The sequence below is a fragment of the Nycticebus coucang genome, chromosome 2, assembly GCF_027406575.1.
Source record: "Nycticebus coucang isolate mNycCou1 chromosome 2, mNycCou1.pri, whole genome shotgun sequence".
NCBI classification, from domain to species: Eukaryota; Metazoa; Chordata; class Mammalia; order Primates; family Lorisidae; genus Nycticebus; species Nycticebus coucang.
In genome coordinates, this window is record NC_069781.1 from 31,675,257 (window position 1) to 31,695,658 (window position 20,402).

Below are 20,402 nucleotides of genomic sequence, written 5' to 3' on the forward strand. Positions count from 1 at the left end.
ATTATTATAAACAGTTATATTCTATGTTTAACTTTAAATACACTATGTTAAGTTATAGATACATAATGAAAACTCCAGAGTAACCACTAAAAACAATACAGAGATGCATAGCTAAAAAGCTATCAGAGAAATTAAAATGGAATATTGGAAAACATACAATTAATAAGAATAAGGCAGGGAAAAGGTAGATGAAAAGCTGCCAAACAGATAGAGAAAACAAAAGAACAATTGTCAAAATGATGTCTAAACATCAACATTTCACTAATTTCATTAACTATAAATGGACAAAACATTTCAATTAAAAGGCAGAGTTTGTCAATCTGGATTGAAAAAAACAAGATGTAAATGCATGCTGTTTACAAATAACGAACTGTCGGTATACAGACACAGACAGGTTTAAAGTAAAGACATTTTAAAAACCCATATATCTAAAACAATAAGTATAATAAATTTTGGGAACTGAAAACTCTGTCTCAGGTTCTCCTTCTTAGAGAATCTGACCTAAGATAAACTGCAAATTATGACATAGTCATTCAAAATGTTCTAATCTAAATTACTACTCCTAACATTCATTTTATCATAAGCAACTTATTATAGTCATGTGAAGACTGTGCATTAAGACTACACATATGCAAAGGTTCCTTTAAGCTTGCAGCATTTTCCAAAATAGTCAGTATCCTCAGACCCTTAATGTGTTGATGTGATTGGGTACTGTAATCAAATTACACATCATTCCCCAGCACATCTGTATAGTTGGAGAAAACATACCTGGGACCTGAGAATACTTCCAACTCTAATGAATTCCCAGATTGCATTTTAATCCTTTCACCACTTAACATTGCTGTCTAAAAGGGATGTTTCAAGCAGGTGGAACTGGCATATTGCCCATTTAGACATTCTAGTCACTGCTGAACTAGAGATTTGGGACTTGATCAGAAAAAAACCCTAAGTGTCTTTGCAAACTTAACTAGATAAAAACCTTTTCCAGCTTTTTATACAGAAAGTCTCCATTGGCAAATTGTGTGTGAAGCATGGACACATGACATATTCAGGTCATCTTTCCCTAAAGAAATTTGGATTTACACTACCCTGTTACATTTTTCCACTTAGGAATATTGCAGAACCATACAATCTATTCAAAAAGGAGGAAAAGATAATCCTTTATATTTGCTCACAAATCCAGATTTCTGATGTTCTTCATTCCTTCCTGTAGATCCAAGCTTTCAACTGTTAGCGTAAGTCTGAATAAATTCTTTTAGCATTTCTTATTGAGCAAGTGCATTGGTAACAAATCCTCTTAGCTTTTGTTATCCAAAAATCCCTACATTTCATTTTCACCTGGGGAGTGGAGGGTAACTATTTTTTAATCAATTTTATTGAGGCATAATTGGGTTCATGTCTTAGTCTCTCTAGTTGATTCTCTGTGAGGGCAAGACCTTTAATTTCTTCTGAAAAGGCTGCATAGTACCATGGTTCACTGGCAAAATTTAAAATCAAAGGCTTACCTAAGACTCTCAGCTCTGGCAGCAACCACCAGGGTCACCACGGATAGATGACTTAACTTTTCAATGCCTCCTCAGGCTCTTCATCTATAAAATGAAGAAAATAATAAAAGTAGCCACTTAAAAGAGAAACTGGAAAAAGTGACATGAGCTACTATAGGTTATGGTCTTAGAACAACGCCGGGCATATAGGGATTGCTATTTCAATGTTTGCTATGCTTCCTAGGTGTTGAATAAGAGCTCTTCCCAGATTATGTAAAAACCCATGGAATAGGGGAATCATATTCACTAAGAAAATCCAAGATTCGTGCTTCTATGTTTGGCCCCTTGGACTTTCATTCACTGCCAAGAAACCATTTAACCCACTTTCGGTTATCCTGGCAGTGGCCAAACTGAACGATGACTTTGTCCTTGCTATGGACTCCTCTCTCTTTCCTATTTCAAACCTTGGCTTCTTTTGACTGTTCTTTTTTCTCATCCATTAACCTCTCAAATCCAGGTAAGTGTTCAGATGCTTTACCCTCCATGAATCTTTTCCAAATCCCAGTTGATTTTTCTCCCTTCCATAGCTATTGGGGGGTTTGCCTAATCCTCTTTCTAAGTACTCATCATACTTTAGGACAAATGATAGCTTTTTAGAAATTGGCCACCCATTCATATATTTCACTAGTCAGGAGAGATAAAAAGAGCCCAGGAACAGAGCTAAGGTAGAGATTCTCCAGGTGCCAGACTGCCCTTGTCTCATGCCCAAGGTCAGATATTTGAGTTTCTGTTTTAGACTCTGTACTTGAATTCCTGGGTCAATATTTTGGTTTTCTGTCTACCCTACTGCTATGGTTTGACTATTTATCCGCTCCAAAACTCATGTGAAAATTTAATTCCTAATGCAGCAGCATTGAGAGTTGGGGCCTTTAAGAGGTCATTGGTCAATGAGGGCTCTGACCTCATGCATGGATTAATCTATTCATGGATTAATGGAGTATCATGGGAGTAGAAAAATACTATTCCCTTTACAAGAAGAGGAAGGGAGATTGGAACTAGCATGCTCCATCTTCTTACCATATGATGATGCCCTGTGCCACTTCAGGTCTCTGTAGAGAATCCCCATCAGCAAAAAGGTCCTCAACAGAGCAGCCCCCAGCCATGAACTTCTCAGGCTCCATAACTGTCAGAAATAAATTTTGTTTTCTTTATAAATTATTCAGTGTCAGATACTCTATTATAAGTAACAAAAACAGATTAAGACACACACCAAAACTGGACACAAAACAGACTGTTCTCCAGTCTGGATTGCAAGATTCGTGACCTAATGCCAACTGCCTGCCCCTTCAGTAGGTACCACCTACCAATGAAGAGCCTGCAAAAAAATAGCTGGGATTTGTGGCAGGTGCCTGTAGTCTCAGCTACTCGGGAGGCTGAGGCAAGAGAAACACTTAACCCCAAGAGCTAGAGGCTGCTGGGAGCTGTGACGCCACAGCACTCTACTGAGGGTGACAAAGTGAGACTCTGTCTCTAAAAAAAAAAAATTTCCTCCCTGAAACAGGCACATGGTAATGAAAGTCATTTGTCCAAACAGCCTCCATGCCTCCCCTCCTAAGAGGTTAGACGAGAATCCCTAACCTGGCACCAAAAGCCCTTTTTGCCTTTCCTGCCTCATCTCCCATGAATCCCTGTCCATGTACCTTAAATCCCAGCCACTCTGAACTCCCCTTAGAGTTTCCCTTGGAGGATCTGAGGAAATGTAAAGGGTAGCCTGTACCTTTGTACATGCAGTATCTATAATACTTTTGCCCTCATAACTTAACCAATTTCTAGTTACCTGTTTAAGTGCTTACCAGTTATAGATAAATAATGATGGGCACTCTGAGGCCCAGCTGCTATTTATGCCTCCATTGCAAATGTTCATTAGATAACAGCTTTGCAAGTGAAGCCCTGTGCAAAGGGGTAATTTACCAATGTAGGATTTAGCAAAGCATGTGCATTCAGGCATGCCAAAAAGAACAAACCCCGGGTCAGCTATTCATTCCTACTTCTCAAGAGCTGCAGTTTTTCTTGTATATGGATGGATTTTCTGTAAATATAAACTATTTCAGTGTTCTAGATCTGCAAGCAGATGACTGTTGGTCAGAATATGTACACAGGCAATCATGCCCAGAATCTAAACCAGTGATACTCAATCACAGAGGGAATGTGCTTCCCAGTGAAAAGCTATTGTCCCAAAGGTGTGCACTAGGAACCAGGAGAGAGTGATTGCCCACAAGTCATCACATATCCAGCCTCTGAGCAATACTTTTCCCTATTAAGGGAAGCTTTGAGTTGTTACAATTCATCATAACCCTTTATAAAAATCTCTTTTCTTCAAATGTGCCCTGTTGCCAGGCACTACATTTGACAGCTTCTCACTTTTTCAAGCGAGGAGCTCAATAATTTCTCCATTCCTGGTCTCAGTGTCAGTCAGTGTAAATGAGTCAAGGCTCTAAAAAGGCATCAAGGAATGATGACTATCTCCTCCTCCCTAACTGCATGCCCATATCCAGTTTCCATCATGATAATAAATAAGGCTCTTGGTGACTGAGCACGCATGGTGCCTGACCAGTTAAAATAAAATCTCACACATCTGTGGTGCCTGACACTTCAATGTAAAGGGTGGTTATCCATTAGTTAGGACATCCATTGTTAGCTAGGGCTTAAGTCTTAGTAACTTAAAATTAAGAGGGAAACAACAATGACAGCCATCAAAAGGGTGGTTGGGACTTATCTGTAATAAGATGTGGGGGTTGGGCACAGGCAAAGAGAACATTTGCTGTATCTTTTGGGCTAATCTGTCCACAGTGCTCAGCTGGTAGAGTCCGATGCCTGGCCCTTGGCCACTGTTGTGACCAGAGCTGCTCTTATGCCACTGGTTTGCCTTTGACCCATCAGCTGGTGGCTTAGACACTGGAGGGCGTTGGCACTCTTGTCACCTGGAGGATGGGTGGCAAATGGAACCAACACCACCCAGGAACGTAGAAGCTCTATCTCTATCTCTCTTTCTTTCTATCTTTATTTCTATCTCTATATCTATATCATGTGAACATAAAGTTCGTGTGAATTTAAAATAGTTTAACATAGTAAATTGCACATGAACTTTATGTCCATCCTATATATATGCTATATTTATTTACTAAATTGTATATATCATTATTATATTCAGATATAAGAATTATATACACAATTATATTTACATAATAAATTATATATAATTGTAATATTTATATAATTGTTATAGTAATATAATTATATTATGCATATGATTATTATATTTGTATAATGGGATCAACTTTCCATTAGGCAAGCGACATCTGAGATGTAGGTTTGAAACCCAAAGTTGTGTTCTTTGTCATTTGTTTCTCGTAATGTAGTTTCCCACCTTTTAATTCGGGGATATTTAATATATTTGGGTCTTAAAAACTACAGGGAGCAATTGGGTAAAGTCTTTTTATTTTGATCTTTTGGGTATAAGGATTCACAATTTCCAGTTGTTGGCTCTTTGGGTAGTAGTGGAATTCATAAGATAGTAAATGTAAGAGAGGAAGGAGTTTGTGGACATGTAAATATTTCAACATCTCAAGGCCTTTGTTCAGATCACCTCAATAACATCTTGCCTATATACAAAGTTATAAGTAATCGAATCCAATCAGATCTGACCAGCCAAGGAAGGAGTGCAGAGCTGATACAGTATGGCCTGTATCCCCTTGTATCTCCAGAGAAAATGGATTATCTACAGAAGTTCTCCATTCCTCCTTTGCTCTCTTTCTTTCTATTTTCTAGTTTCTTTTTCCTTTTAATACTTAACATTTCGTCCCATTAATTCTTCAACAATAAATTGTTATTAAACACATATATATAGAAGCCTCTCATGTAGGCTGATAAAGTATGCTCAGTTATTGCCATGCAGGCACTAGCACAATTCAGGTAATAAGACACAGACATGAAAATATACAAGATAAAAAGTATTGCCTGCCTTAAGAGAAGTTTGGAAAAAATATATTGTGGAAGTAAAATGCAGGGTCAAGTTACTTGTAACTGGAGGATGAGCCTTAAAGAATAGATGACATGAATGGATAGAACATAGACATATAAAAAAATCAAGGAGAGAGAAACCTGGCAAAAGGAGCTGTCCTAGTCAAATAAAGCCCTCGGTCCAAAGGTGTCTACATCTTAATCCCCAGAACCTTTGAATGTGTTAGGCTAGACAAGGTGAATTAAACCTGAGAATGGAATTGAGATTACTAATCAGGTAGTAATCGAGTAAGGACATGCTCCTAAATTATCTGGGTGGGCCCAATAAGGGCCCTTACAGACGAAAGAGGTAGGCAGAAAGAGAGAGAGAGGAAGACAGGAAGGCAGAAGCAAGGCAGGAGAGCTGCCACATTGCTGTTTTTGAAGATGAAGGGAGGTGGCCATGAGTCAAAGCATGAGAGTGGCTTCTAGAAGCTAAAAAGGCAAGGAGATAGATTCTTTCCCAGAATCTCCAGAAAAGAACACAGCCCTGCTGATACCTTGACCTTAGCCCGGTGGGACCCATGTCAGACTTCTGACCTCTAGAACGGAAGGATAATAAATGTGTGTTATTTTAAGTCACTAAGTGAGTGCTGAATTGTCACAGCAGCAAAGAGGAAATAAATACTGGAGAAATCTTATGGCATAGAATAGAAATTCAATCTTATTTTTTATAACAAAAGGTCCACAAAGGAAAAAAAATAGGAGACAAGGCTTGGAATTCACGTGCAGGAGTCTGGCCATGAAAGGCAATAGGGAGCCACTGAATGTTTTAAGTAAAAGAGGGACACACATGATCAGATTTCCATTTAAAAATGACCACATTGGGTGAAGGATAAATTAGAGGAAGCAAGTCAGGGAGATTAGATAGAAAGCTGTTGGAATGGTTTTAGCAATAAGAAATAAGGCCTTGGGGAGAGCAACATAGTGGAAGAAGAGAAAACAATTCATTGGTTCATATATTCAATATATTATTTTGAGCACCTGCTATGCTTGCAGGCACCATTGTCAGAATTGGGACATGGGCAAGCACGTGGCAAGTGTTCTAATCATCTCTTCAGGACTTACAGTATAATGAATATAGAGATACGATAGACAAGCTTATAATTAATATGTCTGAGGATGATAAGATCTCTGAAGAAAACTACAGTGAGGAAAGGGACCTAGAGATTGTCACGTGTGGTAAAGAGTGACAGGTGTGGCTGGGGAACTCGTTCAATGGCACTTTGGAGAAGACCTGTCTGAGAAGGTCTTTTGAGTATAGACCCAAGAGAAGAGGAGAATGAAGAGGAAATCTTGGGGCAGGGTCTCCCTGGCAAAGAGCAGAAACACAAGTGTATTCTCAGTAAAGAGAGGAGGCTGGTGCACCTGGAGGGAAATGAGCAAAAGTGGGGAAGCAGACCATCTACTAGCCTGTCGATCTCTGGGAGGACTCAAGCTTTCACTCTGCAGTTTTTGCTCTGCGCTTGTACTCTGAAGGCATTCTGCATTTAGAATTGACAGGACTAGGGGGCTATTTAAATAGCCAAAAGCTGTTTAGAACCAAGTATCTGAGAATAATGAACAATCTTCCCCTATAGCTTCAGTTATTGAATTCATCCTGAGCATATTATAGGACGTTCCCCTCACACCCACCCAAAGGAAACCTACTCAGCAGCACACAAGAAATACCTGCAGGGACAAGACCATGCCAGGAGCTTTCAAATCTAACTGGACTATAATGTAGGTGTTTTGTATGAAAAAATATCCATCTTGCTTTCCATGTTTTCTTCCTGGGTCAAAACCAGATTGGCCAATACCAAGGGAGAGTTAGAGAGCTGGGAGGGGCAGGGGGGTTTAAACCAGCATGTATATTCCTGGATAAAGACAGACCAAGAATTCTGTTCAACATGCAACTGCAAAGTATCTCACAGTGATGATGGCACCGTGTGTGGTCCTGGATATGTCCTGTGCCTTTCTAGGTCGCCGTTTCCAAATTGAAGAAAAGAGGATTCTTTTTTCTGCAAGAGATCAAATGATATGTCTTCAAGGCCTTTCTGTCTAGAGGGCCTGTGGTTCTACTCCTGAAATAAAGGTCTCAAATTCACCCACTATACAGTCAGGCACACAGGTAAGAAGTTTTCAAAGTTCAAGATTCTCTGTGACCTAATATTCTGATATTAGAGAGCTGGAAAAGTATCTCATTAAGGGATCAGAGCACAGATCTGTGTTTTAATTTCAATTCCATCTCTTATTGGTCATGTGAACCCCTTGAAATCTTTTTGTAAAATAAGATAGGGTATAAATAAGCAATGCATAATAATAACCACATGACTTTGAAGGTGTTATTTTACCTCTCTGAAGTTCAGATCATCATCTGAAAATTGGGGAAATCAGTGCCTACTCCACAGTATTATTTTCAAGGTTAGAGAAAAATGTGTGCCGTACCCACCAACTAGGTCCTTTGCCACTTAAGCGTGTTAAAATGATAGAAAATGTTTATTGTTTAATGAGAAAATTGAAAGAATTCCATTAGAAATTGAAAACCACAGTAACCCTGCTGAGGTCGTAAGCTCTGGGGAACAGGGCTAGGTTTCCATCTGCTCACAATAAGCCAAAGGTCTCAGATGCAAAGCTTCCCAAGTAGTTAGACCTTATTACCTCACCAGTAGTCCCCTTCCCATTGAATGACAGCCACCATCCTAAAGGGGAACTCAGACTTTGTAAAAGTAATACTGATTTTGTCAGAATATATACACTCTTAGCTATCTCTGATAAGAAAGGGGTAAAGTGTATCATCAGGACCTGCCCCCTGTCCTTTACCTGGTCTGCTCTAGATGACAATGCTCCATCTGAAGCTGGACCTGAAACCTGCATTTCCCTGACAGCTGCTGAGCTGACTTCCAGCTGAGTTTGGCCAGTGGGAGACACAGGCAGGAAATGAAAGGGCAGGAGGAATGCATAAGCCAGGGTATGGCGCTCTCTCTCTCTCTCTCTCTCTCTCTCTCCTTGGGGAAGGGCCTCTGGAAGCAGTGATGTCACTTCCATGCCTTTGGCTCCCACCTAGTGACCCCAGCTCCTGCGTCCTGGCAATATCCTTCCCCCTATGTCCCTCCAGCCTCCCTCTTACTTTTGTTAGCCTCTGGCTTGCATTGCAGTCCCCAGTTTGGCTTGGAACCTTTTCATCTACCTATATAATAAGCATTAATTTCCCTCTGTTTTTGTTTTTTGGTTTTCTTTTTCTTTTTTAGAGATACTGAGTCTCACTTTATCACCCATGTTGGGTGCAATGGCACAATCATAGCTCACTGTAGCTTTGAGCTCTGAGCTCAAGCAATCCTCTCACCTCAGACTTCTGAGTAGTATTTCCCTCTGCTTTTAAGCCTAGAGTAATCTCCTTCCTGGTTGTACCCTGCCTGATACAGCCCAAGTTCAAACTTGACTGGAATTAGGGCAAGGTCAAATGAGCCCAGAGTGATTTCACTGAGGGGCAACATGTGGAAGGATGCACCATACGTTGGGGATTCTAGATAGTATAATTAATGCAATAATTTACTTTTGTAAGGGGCTCAGAATTGATAATATCCTGGGAAGTAAAATCACAACTTTTAAACTCACAAGATTTTAAAAATAAATATTCAAAATTTCTGATGAGAAATACAACTGTCATATGAACCAGAACAATCTTGTCAGTAGCATCTAGACAGTCTCCCCCTCCAGGAGATCTAGGAGACCTAATCACAATTAGGGGGCAACTTGAAAAGGCAAAACCAGAATGGCTTCTATGTTCAAATGCTGAATGCCATCAGGCCCTGAGAGCCCACAGTATCCATTGGCATAGTAGAGAGGCATTACCAACATGCCAACAGTCATTTATTGGGAAACTGGTATCACTGGGACAGGCATCACCTACCCTTCTGGAATGTACAAGGCATCGCCAAGCCCAGGCCCATTCCCCGGGGAGGACGCTCTCTAAAAACTGCTGCCTGCATCCATCTGCCTGACTCCTTTGCCCTACTTCCTTGGCTGACCATCCCCTGTTCCAGTGAATACATTGATTTGGATTTCTGTCACCTGAAAGAAGAAAATGGGCATGATCTTGGATGAGGCAGATCCTAGACCTGGTCCCTCTCAGCCCTCCTGAAAGAGACAGATTCCTGGGGAAGTTACCATACAAATGAGTCACTTTTGGGAAGTCAGGCTATCCATGGCATGGAGCACCAAATTTGATAAAGAGGAAATGAGATCACTTCCCTCTGGAAACCTAAAGGATCCATTAGGAGCTCAGGGCTATTGTGTTTCATGGTGATCACAGTAAGGATGGCACGATAGACAGCCAACTTCTCTCCCCGTGTGCACGCACACATGCATGAACACACACACACACACTCATAAACATACCTGGAATAACCGTGGAGGGTCTCAACAGTGCTTTAACTGAGATAAACCACTCAGTACCATCTATATGCAGCCCCATGACCACAGGGCACTCACTGAAGCAGGTATCAGAAAACTGGCCCCTGGAGGAGACAAGATGGCTGACTGAAGCCAGCTTTCCACAGAGGCTCCCGTCCAGTAGGAGAGTTAAAGGACAAAAATTCAGCAAGTAACCTGGTGGATTTGAGCTGCACTAAGAGAGAAGGTTGAAGAACGCACGTCAACCCCGCTGAGGTGAGCTACGACCACAAGGATACAAACAAAAGGTACAAAATCCATCACCAAGTGGACGGGAGTCCCCTCCCCCATGAGAACGGCTCAGAGTGCCCCACAAACAATTGGGCAGAGTTCAAAGGTCCTCCCACTACACTCCATGGGAGAGACCCTCTAAAAACTGGACCTACCTCCCCACTAGGGTGCCACGGCGTCCTCCTGCCAGGCATAAAACTGTATAAACTGTATATAGTCTCTACCTGGAATTCTGAGCTCCCAGCACTTCCCTTCACTCACACTGAGGTCTGGAGGCCAGTCCAGGTAGGCGGAGAGGGGACCTCACCAGAGTGGCAGTTCCCTGAGGTACAGTGCAACAGCCGTCTTTTGGTGACAACACGGCCAGGCATAAAACTGTGTAAAGCTGTGTGTGTTCTCTGCCCGCAACCCCAGGCTCCCAGCGCTCCCCACACTCCCCTCTGCTCTTGCTCCAAGGTCTGGAGGCCTATCCCCCAGGGGTCCAGACACTTGGGCGATTGCTCGAGGGTTGTAGACAGTGCTGGGCTGCAGCCGGTCGGTGCAGACTCTGGGGTACGGGAGCAGAGAAAAGACGGTTGGCCGGAAAGGAGCTACACCGGAGCAGCGGTTGCCTGAGCCATAGAACAGCAGCCCTCTTTTGCTAGCAATAGGGCTCACTACTGAATATTCTGAAGCCACACCCCCTGTCTCCCTGGGCAACCAGAGACTCTGAGTATAGGATTTGCCTGAGGCTACTACTCCAACTTGCAAACCAGGGAAACTCCCGGGGCGGGGCTTACCCAGAGGTCCGCTTTACTAAACCTAAGATGCACCTGGCCCTCAGGGGATCGTCAGCCTATAGATAATACAAGAGCAAAGACAAGCTGATTTGGAACTCAATTCAGCTTCTCTTCTGCAGGGGAACCGCAGAGTTGTTCTGTTCTGTTCTGTTAGTAACATTAATCAGGGGCGAGACTGGACCTGAGTGAAAATCCCCCAACCTTCATGAAGCACCAGAGGTTGTCAGGCCTCTGGTCCTGCTAGAGAAAGGCAGAGCACAGTGGCCTGGCCGACTTCCTTGTGATTCAGCAGGTACAAACTCCTGGAGTACCACTTCACTACAGGCAACTGGGTCAGCCAACTGCAGGGCTATCAGTGACTGGGTGTGACAGTGGTGCAAGGTGGGGAAGGAGGCAGCAACCTTTCCAGACTGATCTATTGGCTGGGTGGCTCCTCCTGACTCCACGCAGCACTGGAGCAAGCCACACCAGAGTAGTCACCAGACCTCTGTGATCCAGTTCCCAGAAACCTCTTAAACTCTCTTACCCGAGACAGGTGCAGACTGAGACAATTGACTTGGACATTTTTGAACTGAACCAATCACCTGAGGACAAATCAGGTGGTGCCCTGGGTGCACAGTGGTAGTAAGGTTTGATTTTCCTTTTCCAATTGTTTGCTGGTGGGGGGTGCGGTGACTTACTTGCTGATATTTCTCCACCACTGAGACTTCAATCCAGAGTATCTGTTTCACTAGGGTGGAACAGAAACCAGCTGAAAACAAGACAGAACCACTTAGCCCCACCACACCAGACAGGGCCCCAGTTTCCCAGCCCACAACACTGTACAGACCCTCGACAAAGCCCCAGGGGAAAAAATCAGAGGGAGTAAAACAACCATGGGGCAGAATCAGCGGAAAAACTCTGGTAACATGAATAACCAGAATAGATCAACCCCCCCCCCCAAGGAAAGATATGGCAGATGCAACTGAAGATCCCATTCATAAACAACTAGCTGAGATGTCAGAAATCGAATTCAGAATTTGGATTGCAGACAAGATTAACAAAGTGGAATTAGGAATTCAAGGAGAAATTCAAAAATTGTCTCAAGAATTTAACGAATTTAAAGACAAAACCACCAAAGACTTAGACACACTGAAGCAAGAATTTACAGCCCTCAAAGATATGAAAAATACAGTAGAATCCTTCAGTAACAGAATGGAGCAAGCAGAAGAAAGGATTTCTGACATGGAAGATAAAGCCTTTGAATGCTCCCAAACGCTCAAAGAGGAAGGGAAATGGAGAGCAAAAATGGATCACTCACTCAGAGAGCTCTGGGATAATTCGAAGAAGGCAAATATCCAAATCATAGGAGTTCCAGAAACAGATGAAGTGGCCTCGCTGGGCAAGAGGCCCTTCTGCACGAAATTATGAAAGACAATTTTCCAGACATGCCTAGAGATTCTGAAATTCAGATAGCGGACAGCTTCAGAACTCCAGCAGGACTCAACACCAATAAGATATCCCCCAGGCATATCATAATTAACTTCACTAAAGTTAATATGAAGGAGAAAATCCTCAAAGCTGCCAGGAGAAAGAAAACCATTACCTTCAAAGGGAAGAATATTAGAATGACTGCAGATCTCTCTGCTGAAACTTTTCAAGCCAGAAGAGGGTGGTCACCGACTTTTAATCTCCTAAAGCAAAATAACTTTCAACCCTGGATCTTGTATCCAGCTAAACTGAGTTTCATTTATGATGGAGAAATTAAATACTTTAATGACATTCATATGTTGAAGAAATTTGCCATAACCAAACCAGCTCTTCAGGATATTCTCAGATCCTCCATAATGACCAACCCAATCCTATACCACAAAAGTAAACTCACTCAGAAACTTCGGATCAAACTCCAATTTCCACACTGGCGAAAGGATTAAAAATGGCCACCGGATTTTTGAAAAACTCGATACCCAAAACTTCACCAGACTTATCAGTATTCTCCATTAATGTGAACGGCTTAAACTGTCCTCTAAAAAGGCATAGGCTAGCTGACAGTATACAAAAACTCAGGCCAGATATCTGTTCATACAAGAGTCACATCTGAACTTAAAAGACAAATACAGACTCAGGGTGAAAGGATGGTCATCCATATTTCAGGCAAATGGTAATCAGAAAAAAGCAGGTGTTGCAATTTTATTTGCAGATACAATAGGCTTTAAACCAACAAAAGTAAGGAAGGACAAGAATGGTCACTTCATATTTGTTAAGGGTAATACTCAATATGATGAGATCTCAATTATTAATATCTATGCACCCAACCAGAATGAACCTCAATTTATAAGAGAAACTCTAAACAGACATGAGCAACTTGATTTCCTCCAGCTCCATAATAGTCTGAGATTTCAACACTCCTTTGGCAGTGTTGGATTGATCCTCCAACAAGAAGCTGAGCAAAGAAATATTAGATTTAAACCTAACTATCCAACATTTGGATTTAGCAGACATCTAAAGAACATTTCATCCCAACAAAACTGAATACACATATTTCTCATCAGCCCATGGAACTTACTCCAAAATCGATCACATCTTAGGTCACAAGTCTAACCTCAGTAAATTTAAAGGAAAATAAATTATTCTATGCCTCTTCTCAGACCACCATGGAATAAAACTTGAGCTGAGTAACAACAGGAATCTGCATACTCATACAAAAACATGGAAGTTAAATAACCTTATGCTGAATGATAGCTGGGTCAGAGATGAGATCAAGAAGGAAATTGCCAAATTTCTGGAACAAAACGACAATGAAGACATGAACTATCAGAACCTCTGGGACACAGCAAAGGCAGTTCTAAGAGGGAAATTTATAGCACTGCAAGCCTTCCTCAGGAGAACGGAAAAAGAGGAAGTAAGCAACTTAATGGGACATCTCAAGAGACTGGAAATGGAAGAACAATCCAACCCCAAATCCAGTAAAAGAAAAGAAATAACCAAAATCAGAGCAGAACTAAATGAAATTGAAAACAAAAGAATAATACAACAGATCAATAAATCAACAAAACGACAATGAAGACATGAACTATCAGAACCTCTGGGACACAGCAAAGGCAGTTCTAAGAGGGAAATTTATAGCACTGCAAGCCTTCCTCAGGAGAACGGAAAAAGAGGAAGTAAGCAACTTAATGGGACATCTCAAGAGACTGGAAATGGAAGAACAATCCAACCCCAAATCCAGTAAAAGAAAAGAAATAACCAAAATCAGAGCAGAACTAAATGAAATTGAAAACAAAAGAATAATACAACAGATCAATAAATCAAAAAGCTGGTTTTTTGAAAAGGTCAACAACATAGATAAACCTTTGGCCAACCTAATCAGGAAAAAAAGAGTAATATCTCTAATCTCATCAATCAGAAATAACAAAGACGAAATAACAACAGACTCCTCAGAAATCCAAAAAATCCTTAATGAATATTACAAGAAACTTTACTCTCAGAAATACGAAAATCTGAAGGAAATCGACCGTTACGGGGCGGCGCCTGTGGCTCAGTGAGTAGGGCGCTGGCTCCATATGCCGAGGGTGGTGGGTTCAAACCCAGCCCCGACCAAACTGCAACAGAAAAATAGCCGGGCGTTGTGGCGGGCGCCTGTAGTCCCAGCTGCTCGGGAGGCTGAGGCAAGAGAATCGCGTAAGCCCAGGAGTTAGAGGTTGCTGTGAGCCGTGTGATGCCACGGCACTCTATCCGAGGGCGGTACAGTGAGACTCTGTCTCTACAAAAAAAAAAAAAAAAAGAAATCGACCGTTACTTGGAAGCACGTCACCTTCCAAGACTTAATCAAAAACAAGTGGAAATGTTGAACAGGCCCATATCAAGTTCAGAAATATCATCAACCATACAAAATCTCCCCAAAAAGAAAAGCCCGGGACCAGATGGTTTCACGTCAGAATTCTACCAAACTTTTAAAGAGGAATTAGTACCTATATTACTCAACCTGTTCCAAAAGGTAGAAAAAGAAGGAAGACTACCAACACGTTCTATGAAGCAAACATCACCCTGATCCCCAAACCAGGAAAAGACCCAACAAGAAAAGAAAATTATAGACCAATATCACTAATGAATATAGATGCAAAAATATTCAACAAGAGCCTAACAAACAGAATCCAGCAACACATCAAACAAATTATACATCATGACCAAGTCGGTTTTATCCCAGGGTCTCAAGGCTGGTTCAATATACGCAAATCTATAAATGTAATCCAGCACATAAACAAATTAAAAAACAAAGACCATATGATTCTCTCAATCGATGCAGAAAAAGCTTTTGATAATATCCAGCATCCCTTCATGATCAGAACACTCAAGAAAATCGGTATAGAAGGGACATTTCTTAAACTGATAGAGACCATCTACAGCAAACCCACAGCCAATATCATATTGAATGGAGTTAAATTGGAATCATTTCCACTCAGATCAGGAACCAGACAAGGCTGCCCATTGTCTCCATTGCTTTTTAACATTGTAATGGAAGTTTTAGCCACTGCAATTAGGGAAGAAATGGCGATCAAGGGTATCCATATAGGGTCAGAGGAGATCAAACTTTCACTCTTCGCAGATGATATGATTGTATATCTGGAAAACACTAGGGACTCTACTACAAAACTCTTAGAAGTGATCAAGGAATACAGCAGCGTCTCAGGTTACAAAATCAACATTCATAAATCGGTAGCCTCTATATATACCAACAACAGTCAAGTTGAAAAAACAGTTAAGGACTCTATCCCATTCACAGTAGTGCCAAAGAAGATGAAATATTTGGGAGTTTATCTAAAAAAGGACGCGAAAGATCTCTATAAAGAGAACTATGAAACTCTAAGAAAAGAAATAGCTGAAAATGTTAACAAATGGAAAAACATGCTCATGGCTGAGAAGAATCAACATTGTTAAAATGTCCATACTACCCAAAGCAATATATAATTTCAATGCAATCCCTATTAAAGCTCCACTGTCATACTTTAAAGATCTGGAAAAAATAATACTTCATTTCATATGGAATCAGAAAAAACCTCGAATAGCTAAGACATTACTCAGAAATAAAAACAAAGCACGAGGAATTATGCTACCAGACCTCAGACTATACTACAAATTGATAGTGATCAAAACAGCATGGTATTGGCACAAAAACAAAGAAGTAGATGTCTGGAACAGAATAGAGAACCAAGAGAAGAACCCAGCTACTTCCCATTATTTAATCTTTGACAAGCCAATTAAAAACATTCAGTGGGGAAAAGATTCCCTATTTAACAAATGGTGCTGGGTGAACTGACTGGCAACCTGTAGAAGACTGAACAGTCTTTCACCACACCTTTCACCATTAACTAAGATAGACTCTCACTGGATCAAAGATTTAAAGTTAAGACATGAAACTATAAAGATACTAGAGGAGAGTGCAGGGAAAACCCTTGAAGAAATCAGGATGGGCGAGTATTTTATGAGGAGGACCCCCTGGGCAATTGAAGCAGCTTCAAAAATACACTACTGGGACTTGATCAAACTAAAAAGCTTCTGTACAGCCAAGAACACAGTAAGTAAAGCAAGCAAACAGCCCTCAGAATGGGAGAAGATATTTGCAGATTATGTCTCCGACAAAGGTTTAATAACCAGAATCCACAGAGAACTCAAACGCATTAGCAAGAATAGAACAAGGGATCCCATCGCAGGCTGGGCAAGGGATTTGAAGAGAAACTTCTCTGAAGAAGACAGGCACGCGGCCTTCAGACATATGAAAAAATGCTCATCATCTTTAATCATCAGAGAAATGCAAATCAAAACTACTTTGAGATACCATCTAACTCTAGTGAGACTAGCCTATATCACAAAATCCCAAGACCAGAGATGTTGGCGCAGATGTGGAGAAAAGGGAACACTTTTGCACTGCTGGTGGGAATGCAAATTAATACATTCCTTTTGGAAAGAGATATGGAGAACACTTAGAGATCTAAAAATAGATCTGCCATTCAATCCTGTAATCCCTCTACTGGGCATATACCCAGAAGACCAAAAATCACATCATAACAAAGATATTTGTACCAGAATGTGTATTGCAGCCCAATTCATAATTGCTAAATCATGGAAGAAGCCCAAGTGCCCATCGATCCACGAATGGATTAATAAATTGTGGTATATGTACACCATGGAATATTATGCAGCCTTAAAGAAAGGTGGAGACTTTACCTCTTTCATGTTTACATGGATGGAGCTGGAACATATTCTTCTTGGTAAAGTATCTCAAGAATGGAAGAAAAAGTACCCAATGTACTCAGCCCTACTATGAAAACTAATTTAGGGTTTTCACATGAAAGCTATAACCCAGTTACAACCTAAGGATAGGGGGAAGGGGGAAAGGGAGGGGAGGGATGGGGGAGATGGGTAGAGGGAAGGGGATTTGTGGGATTACACCAGCGGTGCATCTTACAAGGGTATATGTGAAACTTGGTAAATGGTCTGTGAAGCTAGTGAATGATGCCCCATGAATATATCAATGTACACAGCTATGATTTAATAAAAAAAAAAAAAAAAGAAAGAAAGAAAAGAAAACTGGCCCAGTTGGGGATTAGTTTTATTTCCCACATCTCTCGATGACACAAGGTCCTTTTTGGACTAATTAAGCCCCATGCATAATTTCTCTTCAGAGAGAAAAGAGAAGACCACATTCCACCTAAGCCCAGAGAGAAATCTGAAACACAAACATAAGATCACAACTGTACACAGCGAGTTAAGTAGATGATCACAGTTACCTGCTACCGCCATCTCTTAAGTCTCTCTGACCAGAATTTTACCAACATCTATTCTCATCTGAATATGTTAATCTATGATTTAAGTCTCTAAAGACAATGTTATTCCTTCAAATTCAAATTTGGGTGGGGGGGAATAGGCAACACCCAGGGGCATACTAGTAAAAACAATTTTAAAAAAAAGGAGAAGCAGCAGCTTTGATTTGTAACTTTTGATACTCCCACTGTGGCTGATTTTAAGCTGCCAAAGTGACATCAACTAACTTGCAAAATTCCTGAAAATTTAACAGTCCTCTCCCATAAGCTGGAGCAAACAAGCTCCAGACATGACTGGAACACCCCACCATCAGATGCAAAATGAAGCACAGTAGGAACTCACCTATGCTTAAAATTCACCTGTAGTTGTCTTTGCTACCTGGAGGTATGGGGGAGAATCCTTACCATTGTGTGGAACCCAAGTGTATCTTCCGTAGAGATTATGTTTGTTTATGTGACTGCTTATTTATTTATTTATACCTTCTTTTTCCAAGAAAGGATTTGGGGTGGATTATCTAAATGCATTCGATATAAAAACACAGAGAAAATTAAATTTAAAATAAGTAGATGAGGAAAGTAAAACAAAGAGAAAACGAAAGCTTTAATAGTAATAGAGAAAAGAAATTGAAAGCAGGAGTGAGCTTAGCATGCAAAATACAGGGTATAAAGTTCTTCCAGGCCAGTCACAGTGCATGCAGGCAGGGCTCCACAGGAACAAATAGACATCCAGAGATGAGTCATTCACAGGTTCTCATGTCCAGCCTCCAGTGGATCTGGCCATCTGTCCAGAATGATGTGACCCAGTAGGTCAGTTCAAACATTCGTATTACACCCAGGACTTCTCTGGAAAAGTGGTAAATGGGTATAGTGTCCCACTCTCTGCCTGCAGAGGCACTTGGCAGTCTAACGATCTCCCATTGCCTTGTCGATTTGTCAGAATTGCTGTTCTGGAGCAAACCCCAATCTCCTGGAATAAGCTCACTAGGGACGCTCGCTAGATAGTGAATTCATCAAGCCCTTTCTAAGTCAGACTGGCAGCTTATGAGAGCTTCTATCCAGCTCTGCACAGAAAATGACTATCAAGCACAGCAGTGGCCCATGATTTCTCTAGCTGCCTGTGTCCCAGAAAGACCTAAAAAAACGACTCTTGAGACATGGGCATGCAGAGAGGCCAAAGAAAAAGAAATCATTTAAAATGGACATACAGCTTGCCTTCAGTGACCTACAGTCATTTATTGAATACCTAAGATAGAAAATTTCACGGCCTTTTCATGCATTTGTATAAAGCTTCAGTATTAGCCCTTACCTGGTTTCCCAGGACCACAGGGGGGACGCCCCTCCCTCACCACATTTCTTCTCCATGCATGGCTCTTTCCCTGAGTTGGCTCAGGATTAGAATATGTTTTTTCTTAATCAAACAAAAAGGGGGCAGGACAGAACATACCTGGCATAAGTACATCCTAGCAACTCATATGAACAATGAGTTGAATGGAAGCCTCAATGCTGGTTCTGCCAAGCATCCCAGGCCCCTCAAGAATACCAGTCTAGGCTTTAGGGCAGGGCCATACTTTCTGGAGTTCTGTCTGGATTAGAGCCCACTTTCCCCATTTTATGACCATAGGACTCCTAGGTGTCTCTCACCCTCATACTCCACACCTTTGTGCTCAGACAAGCTTGGTACATGTTAAACTTGCCAAATTCTCTGGGCTTTGTGCCTTCTTGTCTGTCTGTACTTCCAGAGCCAATCTCTGTAGCCAGGATAGTGTTCTCAAGGGTCCTCATCTCATGCCAGCCAGGTTCATCCTCTTTTGATGCACACTCTGAGTCTATATTTCCAGATAAGATCCCTAGAGTGATGCTTTGGGGGAAACCGCATTAATCAGGCTTTGGCCCATCAGCCTTTCGAGGGACTAATTCAAAGCAGGGGAAACAAATATCCAAATTCTGGGAACTCTATGTGCTCACATCAGTGAGAATTGGCAGAATTTACTCAGTGGTGCTTGCCCAGCCCTCAGAGAAGACTTGTCCTTTCCCATCTCCATTCAGCTTCATCCAGCCATGAATTTCCTGTGAGAAGGCCATCAAAGCTACTCAGTCCTCAGCTATAAAGCAATCACCTTTGGAGATAGCTTTTGTGTTGGGACAAAAGCATGGGGCTCAGATTCAGCAGAACAGAGGTCAAAGGATGCTTCCTCCATTCACTAGATTCATGAATTTGGACAAGATAGTGCCTCAGAATTCCAGTTTCTTCATCTATAAAATGGGGATAGTAAAAATATCTTTCCAACTGAATTGTGTCAAGGTCTAAAAGAGAAAAAAAAAATATATATATATATATATTCTTCATAAACTGAAAGCACAATACAATGTTATACATTACATTTATTTATAGCTGACTTCTCAAAGGGGTTGTTAAGATTTTAAAAAACTGCCAAGGACTGAGTAAGAAGAAAGGCAAAGTAAATTGAAGGAGGCTCTGGCTTCCAGTAATGGCAAAATAGCTTGGCCAGACTAACTCTGCTACAGATAACAATAATTAAATCTGTACAAGGTATTTAAAACGCATTGGAGAATATCACAAGCAGGATGGAACTAGATGAGAAATCAATCCTTTT